This window comes from Halichoeres trimaculatus, unplaced genomic scaffold (assembly GCF_033239565.1).
Source record: "Halichoeres trimaculatus isolate MK-OKI-2021-1 unplaced genomic scaffold, fHalTri1.1 fHalTri1_scaffold_22, whole genome shotgun sequence".
Lineage (NCBI taxonomy): Eukaryota > Metazoa > Chordata > Actinopteri > Labriformes > Labridae > Halichoeres > Halichoeres trimaculatus.
The window spans coordinates 21,546,548-21,564,429 of NW_027437200.1; the positions used below are offsets into that span (position 1 = coordinate 21,546,548).

Genomic DNA, 17,882 nt, shown 5'->3' on the forward strand with positions numbered 1-17,882 from the left:
CCACATAAACACAAGAAATTACCAAAAATTGGTACTATTGAGTACCGGTACCGATTGTCAGGTACTGGGCATGGGTAGCTTATTGTTTCAAATGTGAAAGGTATCCATCCCTAACCTCGAGTAGTCCCTGGAGTACTCTCTGATACCACTAGTACTTTTTACACATGATATTTTAATTAACAGTGACTAGAGGTGGATAGGAACTAGGTACTTTTATAGGTACCAACTGAATTCTGTCTGAAGTACCGAGTACTGTTTTGTGTGAATCAAAAGGTACCATGTTTAGGTACCTGAACGCATCATTGTGACTACGAGGGAGTAGAAGAGTAGTTGATTTTCCATGCGGGACATGAACACAGCATTGCAAGTTTACATAAGAAGAAGAATATAAGAAATAAATATGTTAAGTCTGAAAATCTATGATCAAACAAACTAATATTTATGACCACATAAACACACACAAAAGTACTGAAAACTGGTACCGCTATGTACCGATACCAACTGCCAGGTACCAGGTATTGGTATCGTGTCACTTCAAATTTGAAAGTAACTCATCCGTAACAGGGACACATCCTTTTGAACAAAGACAGCACGGTCACTCTGACATCAAGTCCAAAATCACTAAGACCCCTTCCTGAGATTACCATATGTTTTTAATAAATGAACAAAAGTTTAAAATAAAACCATCAACTACCAGAGTTTAAGCAATTCTTTAAATAAACTGAAGCACAAAATAAAACAGTTTAACTGTTAACTCTCCCTGGTTCAAACCACAGCGATGTAGCTCCAACTATTGACATGGCGAACTTACTTAATGTAAGATTTATTTTGCTTGAGTATCAACTGCTGGTACCAACAGCTTTCACAAATACTGACACCCTAAAATAAGACTGGTATCGGCCTGATATCAGGTCCCGATACTGGTACAAGCCCATCCCTGAAAAAAAAAGGAAAAGAAAATTTATATATATATATATATATATATTTATATATAAAATTTTTTTTTAATATATTTTATCTATTTATATATATATATATATATATACATATAATTTTTCTTTACATATATAAAAAGAAAATAAAAAAAATATATATATAATTTTTTACTTTATATATATAAAGATGAAATATATAAAAAAAAACATAAATATATTCTTTTTTATTTTTATTATATATATATATATATATATATATATATATATATATATATATATATATAGAGAGAGAGAGAGAGAGAGAGAGAGAGAGAGAGAGAGAGAGAGAGAGATACATATCAATGGAAGGAAAACAGCATGTCATAAATCAGCATCTGTCCCTTGTTGTGCTTCAATTAACGCTAGCTAATGTTAGCATAACTTTATGTAGACAAGTAGCATTCTCTAGCATCCATAAGACAACAAAGCATAATTTCATTAAAGGAAACACAAGAGTTTCTGTGGGCAACACATGACCAATCACAGAGTCTGCTTTCAGCTGATTGCCATATTTTTTTTATTCTCATATTTTTCATTCTCAAACAAATTATAAAAGTAAAAAAATGAATAAAAAAAACAAAACAAAACACATAATTGAGGCCATAATTAACACAGCTGCATTTAAAAAAGAAAGAACTGACAGAGAAAGACAAATGTAGGGAGTGAGTGCTCAAATGAAGACTTTTAGTTGTTCCATCATTAGTGAAACAAAAAGCTTTTTGTTCCCTGAAACTGACATGCTGCTCTGATGTTTTCATGTGGTTTGTTGTGCTGATATCAAACAGGGCAGCATGAAAACAAAAAAAGGGGAATTTGAAAACAGTTCAGAGCAATAAGCACAGTTTTATATCTCACATCTTTGAGGAATGAAATCAGGAGAGAATGACTTTCATTCATATCTTTAATAAGTGAAATCACCAGAGTTAACCCTGACGTTACTCTGAAAACCACAAATCCTGCTCTGTGGCGGGTCCTCCAGAGTGTAGTATATCAACAACTTCCGCCCAGCCCTGGGTTAAAGATGGTGTTTCCTGTTCTCAGTGCTCCAGAGTTTTGAATAAGTGACTTATTCAGGAAACTCATAATGCCGTCAAATTTCCAAGAAAGCATCTGTAAGTTGGGAAAAAAGTATTTGTTTTGCTCACTCCTCAAAAGTTTCACCTGGTGGTTTTGGAAAGCAGTTGCTTGGACTCATCTTATAGCAGAAAGTAGGTCTTTGGAGTCGTACACACCCACAACAGGAAAACAAAACATTACTGTGCTGGCGGGTTTGCACGGTTGGCAGCAGCGATTGGGTTTCAACTCCAGGAAAGGGTCACAGCAATTGTGTGAGTGTGTGTGCGAGCGTGTGATCTGAGCGGACAGGTGACAGGGATCAGGGTCAGAGGAGAGGACGACTGGCTCCAGGGTGACGAGACGCAAACACACACACACACACACACAGAGGCCATGCACTGATACAAGAATACACACTGGTGAGGGCCACAAAGACATGTAAGCGAGTGTATGCAGCTGCATAAATCACACACACACACCTCTCGAAGATCTGACACCAATGAGGAAAACAGCGGAGGGAAATTCACACTCTGTTGCTGCCGTCGTCATTTTTATCTCCTAATTATTTCTCAAACTACAGGCTTGCTCTATGTCAAAAAGAAATTACCCACAAACCACATTTTCTATCAGGCCATTCTTCCCACAGCAGCAGTTTTTAGGCTACAGGAAACAGGGATTACTATAACTACTTCACTGTGTTTGTTTCATGCTCCAGATGGTATGATCTAATGTCTGCACCCCAACCAACCCCCACCACCACCACCACCTCCACCACATCCTCATGCTGACAGTGCAGACCTGCATAAAGCAGAACGGCCAAATTAAGCCAGAATAAAAGCTGGAGATTTGGGGGGAAATCAATCGTCAGGTACTTTGGACTCTGTTGACAGAAGGGCCTTGAAGCCTCGCTGAAAGGGGAGAGGTGTTTGGTTATCTTTTGGGTCACATGACAGAGGAAGACAGTCAGCCTGGTTGAAACAATGAGATCCTAAAAAATATCAAGTTTTTTGTCTCCTAAGATGACCTCTTTTTGCTTTACGTAGTGCTATCGGTCAATGTCTTCCCTGTATATTTTGATGTATTTTAATGGTGACTGACAGATAAAATAGAAATGACAAAAAAAGGTATGCAAATATCAGCAAACCACAACAGATTTTGAGTTTTAAAATACACTTAAATTTAGTAAAATTTAAAAAGTGGTCAAATTAATTTTTAAATTTTTAGTTTTCCTTGGGTGTGAATGAGAAACTCCAGGTAAATTCCTGACCATTATTAACTAGAGCCCGACCGATTAATCGGTTGGGACGATTAATCGGTTGGTCCGAGTAATTAATCGGTTGGGCCCATTAATCAGTTCGGTTGGGCCGATTAATCGGTTGGGCCGAATAATTAATCGGTTGGGCCGATTAATCGGTTCAATTGGGCCGATTAAAGTGTGACAGTGCTGAAAACTTGAAAACTGGATCACTCCTGATCATGTAATGAAATCCAGTGCTACCCGAACCCCAAACTTAGCCATATCAGGGCCGACACTGATTTGAGACATCCTTAGACCACAACCAGCAATTCGTCTTCTTTCTGTTTGGCATGTGGCTCTTACAAAGCACAATAAAGCTGTTACAAGCACAGGAAGTGACGATACTCTCGACCAGTCAACCGACTACAGTATTTCTTGCTCCACCTTCAGTATGTCTTGAACCTCAACAAAGGGATACCAAAAAGTGGGACGGTATAGGTTGGTAATTCGGGGACCTATCTTGGTTGTATTTAAAAGAGACACCACAAAATGTGTGCCTTACTGAGAGGAACTAAACTTACAGCTACAAAAAGACCCTTCCAAAGAAAAAGCTTCTGCCTGAAATGCCTCATTTTGGCCGCTATCTTCATGTGCCTCTCTGACAGAGCATATTGAGCAGTTTACAGAAAGATCCAGAAGATTATGAATATGTAGAGGTTTGAAAATCTTCATGTTTGGAATGGACATCCAGCCTTGGCATGATATATTCTTAAATACAAGAAGGCACCTCCCCTTTAATTAACAATACTAGGTAATTTACATTTGGGTTATCATGAACAGGTTTAAATTTAGCAGTTCCTCCCCCATTTCCCAAACTCAGACACTGATTCTCAGACTGATCTTGTTTCATAGAGGGCTGATGAAACCTGACCAGCTAACGATGGCTGCATTCCTTGAACAACACAACCTTGGTATGTGTCTTTACCAAAGCTGAACTGGCAGTCAGTGGACCGGGACATTCACACTTTCAGAGTTCCCAGTTCTTCCCCTTCTTCTGCAGTCCCCGACCTTTGGGTTCTCCTCCTCTCCTATCCTCTTTCATGTCTGACTATTTTTGTCTTCTGATTCTTCCTTCATTTTTGGGCAGCTGCAGGCCGAGCAACCCCACGGCAATGGGCGAGAACATGTCTACCTCTTTGTTACCCCCTCAGATGGGATTATGGATGCACTGGGAGACCTTACGTAGCATCGCTGGTTTGATACTGTACTAAACTTGCTAATACTTGTCTACAACTGTAAAGAGACCAAAAAATCATTTAATAATGCAACAAATCATGGTAGTTCTCTGAAAATCTAAGCTCATTTTTTAGCGTATTTGTCAGATTTTCAGTCAGTTGTTGATTAAAACTAACATCTACACAAATTCACTTGAATCGTAACTTCACCAGTACAAGCATGTGCACATGATTAAAACACAAACAGAGCTGTAATTTTAATCCAAGGCAGGACTGGTTGTGTTTTGACTGCAGCCTCATTATCACTGACCTTTACTTATCTGAGTTCTGGGAGGAAGCCACGGAGATATGCCCAGATGGAAACACAGTACAGTTCAGAAAGTCACCTTTAAGGAGAGCTGCACATGACACATGTACAGTTCACCGCTATCAAGAAACAACCCAAACACAAGATAGGCAAATATGTCAATAAACAAAGGAGGGAAATCAGGGGTTAGAGCTTAGAGTGAAGAGCTCAAATCACAGGATTTAGAGAAATGTAAAGACAAACTAGTAAGTGAAAAACAATTTAAAGAATATCTTATTTTTTTGACAAATTTTACAACCTGGGTTATGATGCTAGCACTGGTAAGGCTCAGCACCAGAAGCCCTTGATATAAAAACCCAATGTAGCTAAGACAATATTGTTACGTTTAAAGTTAAGACACAAAAACTATCTCACAAGATGTGACAGAAATGTTTCTTAGATGTATGAATATTTAAAGAACATCCAATCAAAACTAAAGCATCAGTAACGACTAAGTGTCCCATAAAACCTGTTGGAGAAACTCAGATCAATGCGTAGGTAGAAAATCAAAAATTACAAAAGTATAATTTTTTGTGGCTTCTTAAAAATTAATTTTATTTATTACTACAGTTTCAAATAGCTGTCAATATGATTTCACACATATCCTAGTTTGAAATCTGTTAGTTCTTCCACAAAGGTCATAAACTTACTAAAAAGTAGAGCTGCATCAACGTGAAAATTTTGGCTAATACTGATATCCGATATTAAAATTGCCGTTATGGCTGATAACTGATATTTACTGATATCGAGATTGGTAAAAAAAAAATAAAAGACAATCTGAGATTACCAATTTTGAACATAGTGAAAATTATGCAAACTGAAATGCAAACTTGTTTTCCTTGTCCACTCTTCTTAGGTAGTTTTGGTGTTTACATAGTCAAAGAAAACAATATTATTTGGGTTTTAAAAGATCATTCAAGATGCTTTGAAAATGGCCGGCAGCTAATGAGAAAATATCGGCTGATATATTATTGGTACCAGCCTAAACCCATATGTTAAAAAGATGACCAACATTGGCAGATACCCATATTGATACCGATATATCGTGCATCCCTACTAAAAAGTTTGATGAAAACATGCTGAGACCTAATAGAAGCTACAATTTATGATGTTTGTTAACAATAAACTAGTAATACCTACAAAACTACACATCTACACTCTGATTTCCTGATTCTGACTTGTCACCTGCCGACAGCGCCAAAACTCCTACCAAATAACTTACTATGTTATCACTGTGCTTGACTGGCTGGCCAACTAGCTTCACAGACAAAATCTACTACGTTTCCCAGTAACGTGTTGCAGTGTCCCGGTGACTGGAACAGAGGACTGGCATATTAGACGTGGGCCTTGGCACAGTTTCTAATGCTCAGGGTAGGTAGCACCCATCATATATCATGATGCAGGTTTTGCTATTTTAACATTTTACCCAAGTTCCTTTCAACACTTTACATACTAGTGCTGAAAAAACAAGGAAATTAAATATATCAGGCTGAAGGGACGAATGGTAAAGTCGCTAAAGTTTAACTTCAGTTAGGAAAGACAGTAAAAATGGGAGTAGCATGCTCCCTTTTTACTGTAAATAGTGTTAAAAATCAAACAAAGGAAGGAGCACACAGCACAGACGCTGTTTTGCATCAGCATTATAATTTCCCACAAGCTGATTAGGATGAAGTCCAGAGAAATTCATCCCAAATGAAAAGTTTAGACAGCTCCATTACCTTACCAGACAGGACACTCTGTCAAATAATCACCCTCCTTCTTCTTAGTGCAGCTGGTTGGCAATGACAGTCTCTCAGTGGATGATCATGATTATTTTGAACTTTTTTAACCAGATTTTTTTTGGCATTTATCATTATTTTTTTACTTTATCTACAGGAAAACATGATAAAGAGAAAAAGTACAGGAAATGTTTGCAGTCTTCTTTTCACTTGGGCCTCAAAAAAATATGCCAGGGTCAGTAAAACTGTTTGCAGCTCTCTTGGGTGTTCACTAATCATTAAAGGGCCCTGAACATGAATAGAAGAAATTTCTCCTCGCTGAATCACAAAATAAACTTTTCCACAATACTTATTTTTCACATGCAACTGTGTATTTATCTAAAAAAGTCTTGAATTGGTTTTAGCCATGTCAAACTACTTGATGTGAACTTCAAGGCTGAGCTGATGCCTGAAGACTTCCTAACTTCACTTTGTCAAACCAGCTCAGCACGACCACATTTGAAGCTTCTGCATGCTCGGAAATTGTGAGTGGGAGAAAACAGAAACACACACACACACGCACACACACACACACACACACCTCCCAACTCCAGGCAGTAATGGTTGTGTTTCCATGGAGATTTGTCGCTTGCTGAATCGGCTCTGTAAATCGCTGCTTTTTATCTCCTTTTACCACTCTTATCTTCTCTTGCTGTATCCCTGCCCCCTTCCAATCATTTATATCGTTACTACCCTACCAATAATAAGCCGATGTTTCTAATAATACCCCGCTTTCATGTGCCGACGGGCTCCCGGAGAAAACAAGAGAGAACAACTTCTGTCCTTGAATTCATCATCTTACACTTGCCATGCAATGTGTACCTAAAGAGGTAAAAAAAAACACACTCAAATCAAAAGCAACCCTATTTTCCTTATAGCAACTTTTATACAGACATTAAATTATCCCAGGAACCATCGCTGATAACGGCTAATCACAAATAACTCCCTGCGGTTAATGATTAAGGAGCACTGGTGTGAAGCAACCTCTCTAATGAGGAGGATACTGAAAAAGACCAAGTTGAAAATCTGCCAGTGAGAAATGTGACTGCTCCTGTTTGACAGTTCTCCTCATTCAAGCCATTAAGCAAAGCCAGTTTAACTGGACCTGGGTGGATACAGGTTTGAATGAAATATTTCTGTCAAAGAGGAAATGAAAAAACTACTGGCACTTACAGTAACACGCAGCAATAAGGGAACAAACTCTGCTATATTTATGCATAAAGCCTGACATTTATCTGTAATGACTTACATTCTGAGGGGGATTTTTAACAAGACTACCTTTTTTTGAATGACCCTACTCTGTTGTTTTTTCCTGTACTAAAATGGTCCATTCATCAGGCTTTGGCTTCAAGTTTTGTAGCTCTTGTTATGCCCTAATGATGATTTCAAAAAAAGTCTTTGCACACCGAGTCCGTTTTTTTTTTTTCAGATGCCTTTTTCGGATCCATAGCAGAAAAATTGAATCATCAAGCAGTTTATCCTAAGCAGCGGCTGTCAGTATGTTTGATGTATGGACGCGTGGGCACACACACAGGCACACTGTCACACCATCACACACATGTACACAAGTCTTCATTCACCATCTAAACATTGCCAAAATGTGTAGAGAAAATATGTTAGAAAATGCAAGACTGTGATGTTACAAGTAACCTACGGCGTCCCCGAATTGTCAAACTAATCAAGAAACGAGCTGAGCGAAAATGAATAAAGGCAAAAATCAAACCTGTTCTGCCTGTTCTGATAAAAAATGACGGACTCAAGTTTTGTCTTGAGCGTAATGTGATTGGTGTAACATGAAATGGAATTTCTTTTGCATTATTGGATTATTATTGGATTGCATTATTAAAAGGCATTTAAAATAATCAATTATCCATCACACATTCTACATAGTGAGTTTGAGCTGCTACCATCCGGAAGATTTAGAGTTCCTCACTGTAGACTAAACTGATTCAAAAATTTATTTATCCCAGCGTCTATTAAAATGGTCAACCAGAACAGTTGAGACCAGTGCTCTGATTTTTGCATGTTTTGCACAGTTAGCTCCCCTGCTATTTATTCATCTGTTTTAACTGTTTGTATTTATTTGCTATTATGTATTCACTACTGTATTCACTACTCATACTGTAGTGGCATTATGTGGCTGCGCCTGGCACCATGTTGGGTATTCTGTGTTATGTGTTGTATGATGTGCTGTCTGATGTGACTGCAGCATTGGTGTTTGGCCCAAAATGAATTTCTCACTTTGTGAGACAATAAAGTTAATCTTGAATCTCAAATCTTATTTTCGGATGAAAACAATAGATGCGGTGGGGATGGGTGCCTTTCACATTTAAAACAACAAGCTACCAATGCCCAGTACCTGGCAATCTGTACCAGTACTCAACAGTACCAATTTTTGGTCCTTTTTTGTGTGTATATGGTAAAAAAAAATATCAAATTTTTTCATTAAAAAAAATTACATTTTTTTCAATTTAACATATTTATTCTTCAATATATAACCTTGCAATGCTGTGTTCATGTCCAGCATGGAAAATCGTCTACACTTCCACTCCCTCACATTTACAAGGATGCATTTAGGTACCTAAACATGGTACCTTTGATTTCATGTGAATTGGTACCCAGTACTTTTGACAGAATTTGGTCCGTACCTATGAAAGAACCTAAGTTGGTAGCCATCCCTAGCAAAGACCCGGGCCGGGACCATTAGTCCTAATGTTCTGTTATGGAACAGCCCGTTTGGCTGCCGCGTTAGCCGCATACACGACTGCAAATAATCGTCCAGTTGACTAATTACTCCATGAAAGGAACACAGGTGTAGATTACGTCATAATTCAGGGGAACCTCTTGGAAAACCCCATAAAACACCCAGATACAAACCCAGACGTAAAAAAGCAAAGAGCGAATCAAACTTGTAAATCTGAGTGGGCCTTTGGGGGTTGAGACTTTGATTGTCTCCCTTATTTCATCTGTTCGCTGAAAAAATGTGTCTCCTCCTTTTTTGGTCTATTCGTACAAACGGTCCGTTTTCCCCACTAATGGCTTGTCATGCATACGAGCCCTGGTGTTAAGAAAGCAAACTAAAAATCGCAAAAAATCAGGAATATCAAAGAATCGGAATTCAAATTGAATCGGCACTCCAAAAATCATAAAATAATCAAATTGGAAGAAAAGCACATTGTCCCAGCCCTAAGTAAGACTGTGATGTTTCTGAATACTCAGTTATCTTATCAGTGAATAAAAAATTATGTCATGAGGTCTTGCTTATTCCTGGAACAAACATTTTAAGATGTAAACAGCCATCAGTTCCTAGAATAAAGATGTTCAAATCAGTAGTAATTGGCATGTCTCAAGCGCTGATATGTACCCATTATTCAAACTTTCCCTGGACAGAATGAAAGAGACTAAGAGGACTCAGGTTTAGTCTGAAACAGAAGTTGGGACACTGATAGTGGCTTTGATTAAAGTACCATCAAGGAAGTAAATGGTCAAAGTGCACACAGTGTATCAAGTGCACCAAGTTTTGTGTGTGACAAACTTCAAACTGTGCTTTTTGTAGATAATATTTAAGGTATAAAAACACTAATCTCACAAACTCATTCCCAGATACTGCACATTAACGTTCAAACACGAGAACTCTGACCCCAAACTGACATCAGGTGACTAAACAGGAAGACTGACTGACTTTAGAGCAGTGGGAGAGAAATCCACACTCCTTCAGCCCAATGACGTCAAGCCCTTCAGTCACAGATCTACAGTTAGCAGCCACACCTACCACTCTGCTCAACTGGAATGGCCTGTTTTACCCAGCTCTCTTAGACAAACCAACACACACAGACACTCACGTACAAAGCTCTGAACTTCACTGCTTTGTTTGGTAGCGCCTGCTTGTCCTCTCAAGGGTGCTCCGAAAAAGACGAGTACAACTCTTCGAATCTAAAATAAATGCTGATTTGATGAAAGACTAACTGCAAATGGCTGTGTGTATATTTGTGTGTGTGTATATGTGTGTGTGTGTGTAGGATCTCTGTTGCTAGGGCCTTGGATAGCTTTGTCTCTCTGTTCATCTGCCTGGTGACTGGTCCAGTAAGGAGACAAGCATAATTTATTGTTTCCTGGGTGTGAGAGCGATTGATACCAGCGTGTGTGAGTGAGTGTGTTATAGATTGCTAACACATCACCTCATTCCAGAGGAGTTGAAGAGTAGAAAAGGTGAACAATGGAGTAAGACACAAAGGTCTTCATAAGCACATTTGTGTAAACACACTCACACTCCTTTTTATTGGATCTCCAGCTCCTCGTAGACCGTAGTGGGTCTGGTGCAGGTTAAAATGTTAATGTTATCTCATCAGATCGCGCGGAACTTGGAATTTATCACCCAAATTCACTTGTCTTTACACTTGCTTGAAACTAATTTTCATTTGAAAAATAACTGCTCTTTAACTTAACAAAAATGTGTTTCATCCGAGTACTCGATTACTCGATTAATCGATGGAATTTTCAGTAGAATACTCGAATACTAAAATATTTGATAGCTGCAGCCCTATCAGGATTTAAGTTGGAGATTTACTGATGAGAGCTCTCACACTGCTGGGACGGACCATAAAGAGTGACTGATGAATTGTGCGGAAAACAGACGTTTTTATGTTGTTTAACATGTCTGTCTCCATCATGCCGATCATTGTGTTAGTCTCTTTACAGTTAAAGAATACACCAGTCTGCAGTGCAGCTCCCCCTGAACTGTAGAGGCCATTAGGCTTCATGATCCATCAAAGTTTTATACCTCATCATCACTCCTCTCTGTGACGCTTGCTTCTCTGTCTCTCCCAGTCCATGTGAGTGCAGCGGCCTCCCTTTCCCTTGCAGCACCACTGGTCACTGCAGATGCATTTGGAGCAGCATGGTTTGCAGAGACTGCTCATGCTCAAGGATCACCCAGGAAGCAGGTTAACACCAGGGACCGTCTGCACATCCAGCCATTAGCGATGAAAACTAATGTTTTGTACTAACGTTAAGAAAATGGATGAGTGGTTAGCATGAGTCAGGTGAACGACTAAACAGAGCATTAAATCTGGTGGTAGTAGACCCCGTCATTAAAGAAGTAAAGTTGGATGTTGTGCTTATGAGATTAAATGTGGTAAGAGAATGGATATTTAGGGATTAGGGAATTTAGGGAACTTTTCTGATACTAATATTGAAAGCTGAGCTTTGGGTATGGACTGATACCAGTGTTAAATGATACGCTGCATGCCCTACTGAGGGATTAGACTGGTAACGTTTTGTGTAAAAGGCAAAAATGTGGAAAGAAGTCAGCAAACAAAAAAAATTAAAAGTTAGGCAGTTTTGTCAATAAATGTTAGAACATTTAAATTTTCTTTCACAAAAAAAATAAAATAAAATTTGCAATCTTGTAAAATTTCTTTTTCATTTTTGCATTTTTTATTCTATTTTTTAATTCATGTATTTATTTTGAAAAATATATATTTTTTTAGCAAATATTTGAAATTAAAATTCTTGATTTTTTTGACAGTATTCTATTTTGTTTTAATTAATCTAAGCCAAATTTTTGCAATTATAGGATTTTTTTTTTACTAATTTATTAAAAATAGAAAACTAAGGCATCACACATGCAATTTCATTTATTAAAAAAAAAATCCCTGATATTTATTCACTAAATCTCAACTATGAATGGGATTTTACTCACTTTGTAGTCCTTACTGTAAAGTTAAAGTAGGTTTTGTGGCTTTGGAACGACTTTAAAATGACAAAAGTCAGGCAGTGTAGTCAATAAATATTTTAAAATATAAATTTTCTTTAACAAAAACAAAAAAATTAAATTTTTGGAATTTTGAAAGTTCAAAAATTTTGCAAATTTATTTATTTATTTTTTATTTTATTTTATTCATTTTTTAATTCATTAATAAAATTTATAAAAAATAATAAATCTTTTGCAAATATTTGAAATTTAAAATTCTTGGATTTTTTTGCCAATATCCTTTTTTTTTTTTTTAATAATTTAAGCCAAATCTTTGCAATTTCAGGAAATGTTTCATTATTTTTTTACAAATGTATTAAAAATAAAGAACTAAGACATCACATGTGCAATTTCATTAATTTAAAAAATACTTGCTTGACAATTATTCACTAGATCTCAACTATGAATAGGCTTGTATCCACTTTATTGTCCTTATTGTGAAGATAAAGTAGATTTTGCAGTTCTGGAACGACCTAAATCCTGGTGATCTGAAGCAAAAAGGCTCCTATGTCAGTAAAGCTTGCAGACCCCTGCTCTAGGAGTATAATTTACAATAAGACTTTTGTAAAATATCGCTTGGTGAGCTGAAAATCAGAACATTTTGTTATTGTATCACAACTACGTTGACAACATGCCAACTATATAAAGTAATGATGAAGTTTTCCCTTTTGATGCTTTAAAACATAATTTTTGATAAGTCACTGACTTGGCATTTATTTAAATATTTCTTTCCATGTAAAATCAGTCAGTTCTTGATTCTAACAACATGACCTCAACAACAAGCAAACATGTCACTGGGACATGAATGGTTTCAGATCCATCACACCTCCATGCGGGGAGGATCCAGTCTGCTCGTCTGGTGTGCAGCTACCCAAACAATGAAATGGAGGATGAAGGAACAATTGAAGAGGCAGACCAGTATTTCTGGCTGCTTCAGTACATCTTTTCAGAGGACGTGGCTCGATGAATGGAGAGGAAACAGTAAGAGAGGAAATCAGACTGTAACTGATGTTCCCCTTTTGAAAAGTTATAAAAAAGAAAATGATATGTTATAAACTACCTTCTAAATTTCTTTAAACACTATCATGTGCAGATTTCAGGTATTAAACTCATGTCTCATGTAGAGAAATGTCACATTTAAATAACTTCCTCAAATTTACTGCCTGAAAAAGAAGACCTTGTGTAACCTGGTAACACATCAGTCGATCAATTACTCAACGTGTAGGCCGTTGAAACAGTTAGGAAGGTGTCAAAAGTCACTTCTGTTAAAGTGTGACAGCTGTATAGAGACAAGCTGATCAACATAAGGCCTTTCTGTTCCAGTTATAAGAATGATTTTTAGAATATCTGCCAAACACCAAGGGGAAAGTTTCAAATACAGCTGAGTACTGGACAGAGACGCTGTCACTCATGTCAAGACTCAGCCTGTCTTTCTCCTGTATCTTGAGACCTGACACCGAAGGCTTTCTATACATGGACTTTAAAACAGGCTGTTTGAGTGGGAGTATCCACCCGTGACCTCTTCCCTACAAACCCAATTAAGGCCTCTCCAAGACCCCAAACTTTTTACTTTAACCCCTAAATCTTCCCAAAACTTTCCTAAACTCTTGCTCGTCCTTTCTAGACAAACTGTTGAACAAACGTTTTTAAGCATTTTAGGTATAAATTTAGCCTCTTGCTAAATTAGGGGTGGATGGTATGTCAACAACACTGTTTCAATATGTTTCTGTCTTCATGTGTATTCTTAGTATTATTTTGCAAGACTCTGACCAGGACAACCAAACTATTTTTTCTATTAAAAATGTTTATATTATATTATTTAATATTAAAAAATAAAGTCCTAAAATACTGGGTAAAAGATAAACATAACATTTTTAACAGGTTTGATTTCCATAGTCAGTCAGGATAAACATTCAAAAAAGACAAGACTACATATATCACACTTGGTGTTATATTTTGTGACCGACTTCAAAAGTTAAGATTAATTTTAAGAAGTAAAAACAACCCTCGGGTAAAATGCACTTTAGCTAAATGACAGCTAGCTTATGAAGCTAGCATATCATTATGTTTACAGTACTTTCTTTAAAAGACAGGACTCAGTGGTTTTGGGAGTAGTTACACACTGTCAAGCACTTCCTGCATGATTTTAGTTTTTCTAGTAAGACTTAAAATGACATCATTCACAGGGTAATCTAATTATTCTTAAAAAAAATTAATCAAGCCTTCAAACTTTAACATAATCAAAAAATAAGTTAATATTTCAGTGTACGGTAGTTTATAGTCTTCATGTGAAACAAAATTTTTAACTTTACGTCAGAGTTAGGGCTGCAACTAACGATTATTTTTGATGTTGATTAATCTATCGATTATTTCCTCGATTACTTGATTAATCACGATTATTTTGTGTTTTGACCTAATTTTGCCTCCATGGTGTGTGTAAGCTGCTTAAAGCCAGTTTCTTCAGTCTTAAAGTCTGACGTTTGGGTTGTTTTATTGCTCCAAAACATGAGGGAACATATATGCTCACATGGGTCTAAAAATTAAAAATCGAAGCATTTAAATCAGAGCATCAGGTCTGACTATCAGGAAAGAAGTCAACATGAGTCCGTGGTTGAGCGTAAAACTGAGTTAAAGCTCAGCTACAACTTTTCTCCCTGGATTTGCAGATTTCAGACACACTCTAATCCTTCATGTGCTAATATCACACAACTCCACTGCACTATTAAGAGAACCTTTAAACAAAAAGAACAAACTGAGATCAATCAGAAAGGTCCAGATGTCAGAGGGTGATCATATAGATGTCTTGCTCTGCAGTGTGCAGTATGAAATATTTAGCATATTTCAATCTTGTTATTCTTCTGTGTACTGCTAACCATACGTGAACATCACTGTAGCATTGCCTGTAAAATTTGAACCATGTTGACCTTCTGAATAGCATTTAAAGAAAGGTGCAGCACTTTGTTTATTGTTGCTTGGCAACCACTAAACCAGCAGTGCAGGCACTTTTGCATAAACTTCTCCAACTCCAATAGAAGGGGGAAAACTGTGGAACGGGGTCAGCTCACACCACTTTAGTGTGAAAAAAAGGTTTTAACTTAATGTGTATCTGAGTTAGAGGTGCAATTAAAGATTATTTTGTCGATTAATCTTTCGATTATTTTTTCGATTAATTGATTAATCGCAACTATTTTGTGTTTCAACCTAATTTGGCCACATTTTATATCAGTGACTGAAGAGTGCACACCTTTGAAATCCAACCTGTATAACTCACCCCATGACATAATGTCTCCTTCCTTTAAATGTCAAATAACTAAATAGATGACTCAGCAAATTACATCATAAATAGTATGACTAAACACAGTGTTGCACTAACAAGAATCAATCATTGTGGTTGGTTTGTCCGTCTCTTGTATTTTTTTCGTCATCTTTGCATTTGGAGTGGGTCATTACTTTGTACGGCTCATTTGTTGGTTTTGTCTTCAGTGATATTTTTCATTACTTTTGCTCCTGTGTTTGTCTGGAGATCCTACATGTAACCATGGCTGCATTATTTGCATGTGAAATCAGCTGTTAGCAGCCTGTAGCATGCCAATGCTAAGTGGTGCAAGGCCGGATGTTTCCCCACAAGGTGAGGATGAAGTGCTGGTGCTGTGGTGTGAGCTAAGACGTGACGACATCGACCTGTCCTTCCATCCATTGTTATTGGGAACGTAAGATCAATCGCCAGTAAGATGGACAAGCTAGCCGTGCTAACCCAGCGACAGAGGGAATAACAAGAGGGCAGAGTAGCATAATGCTAACACCACATTGGAAGAGCTTCACCTGCTGTGAGCAGACAGGATCCAGGAGACAGAGACTGAACAGACTGCTGAAGAAGCTCAGTCCTGGACCCTGTGGAGGTGGAGGCTGGCTGACTGGACAATGATGGACAAGCTGTCAGCATCTATTTTCTCATGGACCTTTTTGCACTGTCTATACACGTTCTTACTTTTTTCTATTCTGTTCTTTTCTATTCTATTCTTTACTTTCCACATCAAACACTGATGTAAAAGGGTTCGGGTGATGTTCTGCTTTTTGTTTTAATGATCGTATGCGTGTTACTGGGCCTAAATAACAAAGAGACAAATTTCCTCCTCACTTTACACATGACTGTAGTTCCCCCTGTCATACCAACCCTAGCAGGGCTCAAAGGTGCTCTCAGGTCCACAGTAGCACTATGAGACTCCAGCACAGGGTAGGGCACACCAGGAAGTTCAGTGAGAGGGTTATTTATCACTGAGGAACTGCACTTTGCCTTTATACCCTTTCAAGCCTGAGTGTGCAGCTGTGAGACTCTGCCATCACAGCAGATTATCTCCCTCCAGCTTTCTTGCAGCTTGCTGAACAATCCCTCACACTCTCTTCTGACTGATGTGTGTTTCCCATGACTGCACAGGACAGTGCGCTGTTGAATAATGTTGTTTAGAGAAGAGTTTAACCTGTCCGACTGTCTAACTTGGTCTTGTTTTATCCACAGCTCTTTGGAGAGCTGAAGCAACTATCGTATTGTATTCAGTGAGAACGTTTGCTAATAACAAAGGTCAACGCTGACGTGTTTGTACAACTGTGTGCTAAATCAATATGTTCAAGCCAAACAAACTCCAACTATGACACCAGGCTCAAAAACTACACTGGATACGGAGAGGACCAGTGTTTGTGTTAGGGGTGGGCAGTCTACTGGTTTCAATACCACCACTGGTAGCATGTTCAAGGATTTTACTATACTCTCATCACTGGTTTTTGTGCATTTACTTCATACTTTTAGTGCACAGAAAACTTACTTCCCTTGATGCAGGTGCAGTTACAGTAGCAGGTATAAAAAGTTATTTGTCTGTGAGATATTTCCTGGTTTCCTGTCTGTTCCAGCTCTTACACTGCAGATCACAGCCACACTCACCAAAAAGCAATCTGAACGTAAACTTTGGCACAGCAAGGACATATGTCTGTGTCCTTTTTCTTTTCAGTTAAGAAGTGCGGGACTGAATGGTTTATTTCATGCTGTATTAGAAAATTCTATTTCTTAAAGAGAAAAATTTTCATTTGAAAAATAACTGCTCTTTAAACAAAAATGTATTTTATCCGATTAATCGATGGGATTTTTAGTAGAATACTCGAATACTAAAATATTCGATAGCTGCAGCCCTACTTCTGATCCTCTACGCTCTGCTTGTGAAAGACGCCTGGTGCTCCCAGCCCAGTGTGGCTCCAAATCACTAGCCAGACTCTTCTCCTCTGTTGTTCCCAAATGGTGGAATGAATAACCTAACTCTATACGATCCACAGAGTCCGTTTCTACTTTAAGAGATGTCTGAAGACTCATCTGTTCAAGAAACACCTAAGCTGACCCTTCTTGTCTTTTTCCTTAGGGCTAGAATGAGCCAGAAATTGTCAGACCCAGCTCTTAATGAATTTTCAGCACTGATTACTGAATGTTAAGGTTGAAGTATATTGTAGCAGCAATTAATTGTGGTTAGCTGGCTACATTA

General features: G+C 37.8%; 1 protein-coding gene across 7 annotated transcripts in view; it reads right to left on the reverse strand.

The window, feature by feature from the left end:
- Window positions 1–17,882, reverse strand: part of mark2b (MAP/microtubule affinity-regulating kinase 2b) — a 70,626-nt gene that overhangs the window by 47,144 nt on the left and 5,600 nt on the right. The gene's annotated exons all lie outside the window — the stretch shown is intronic.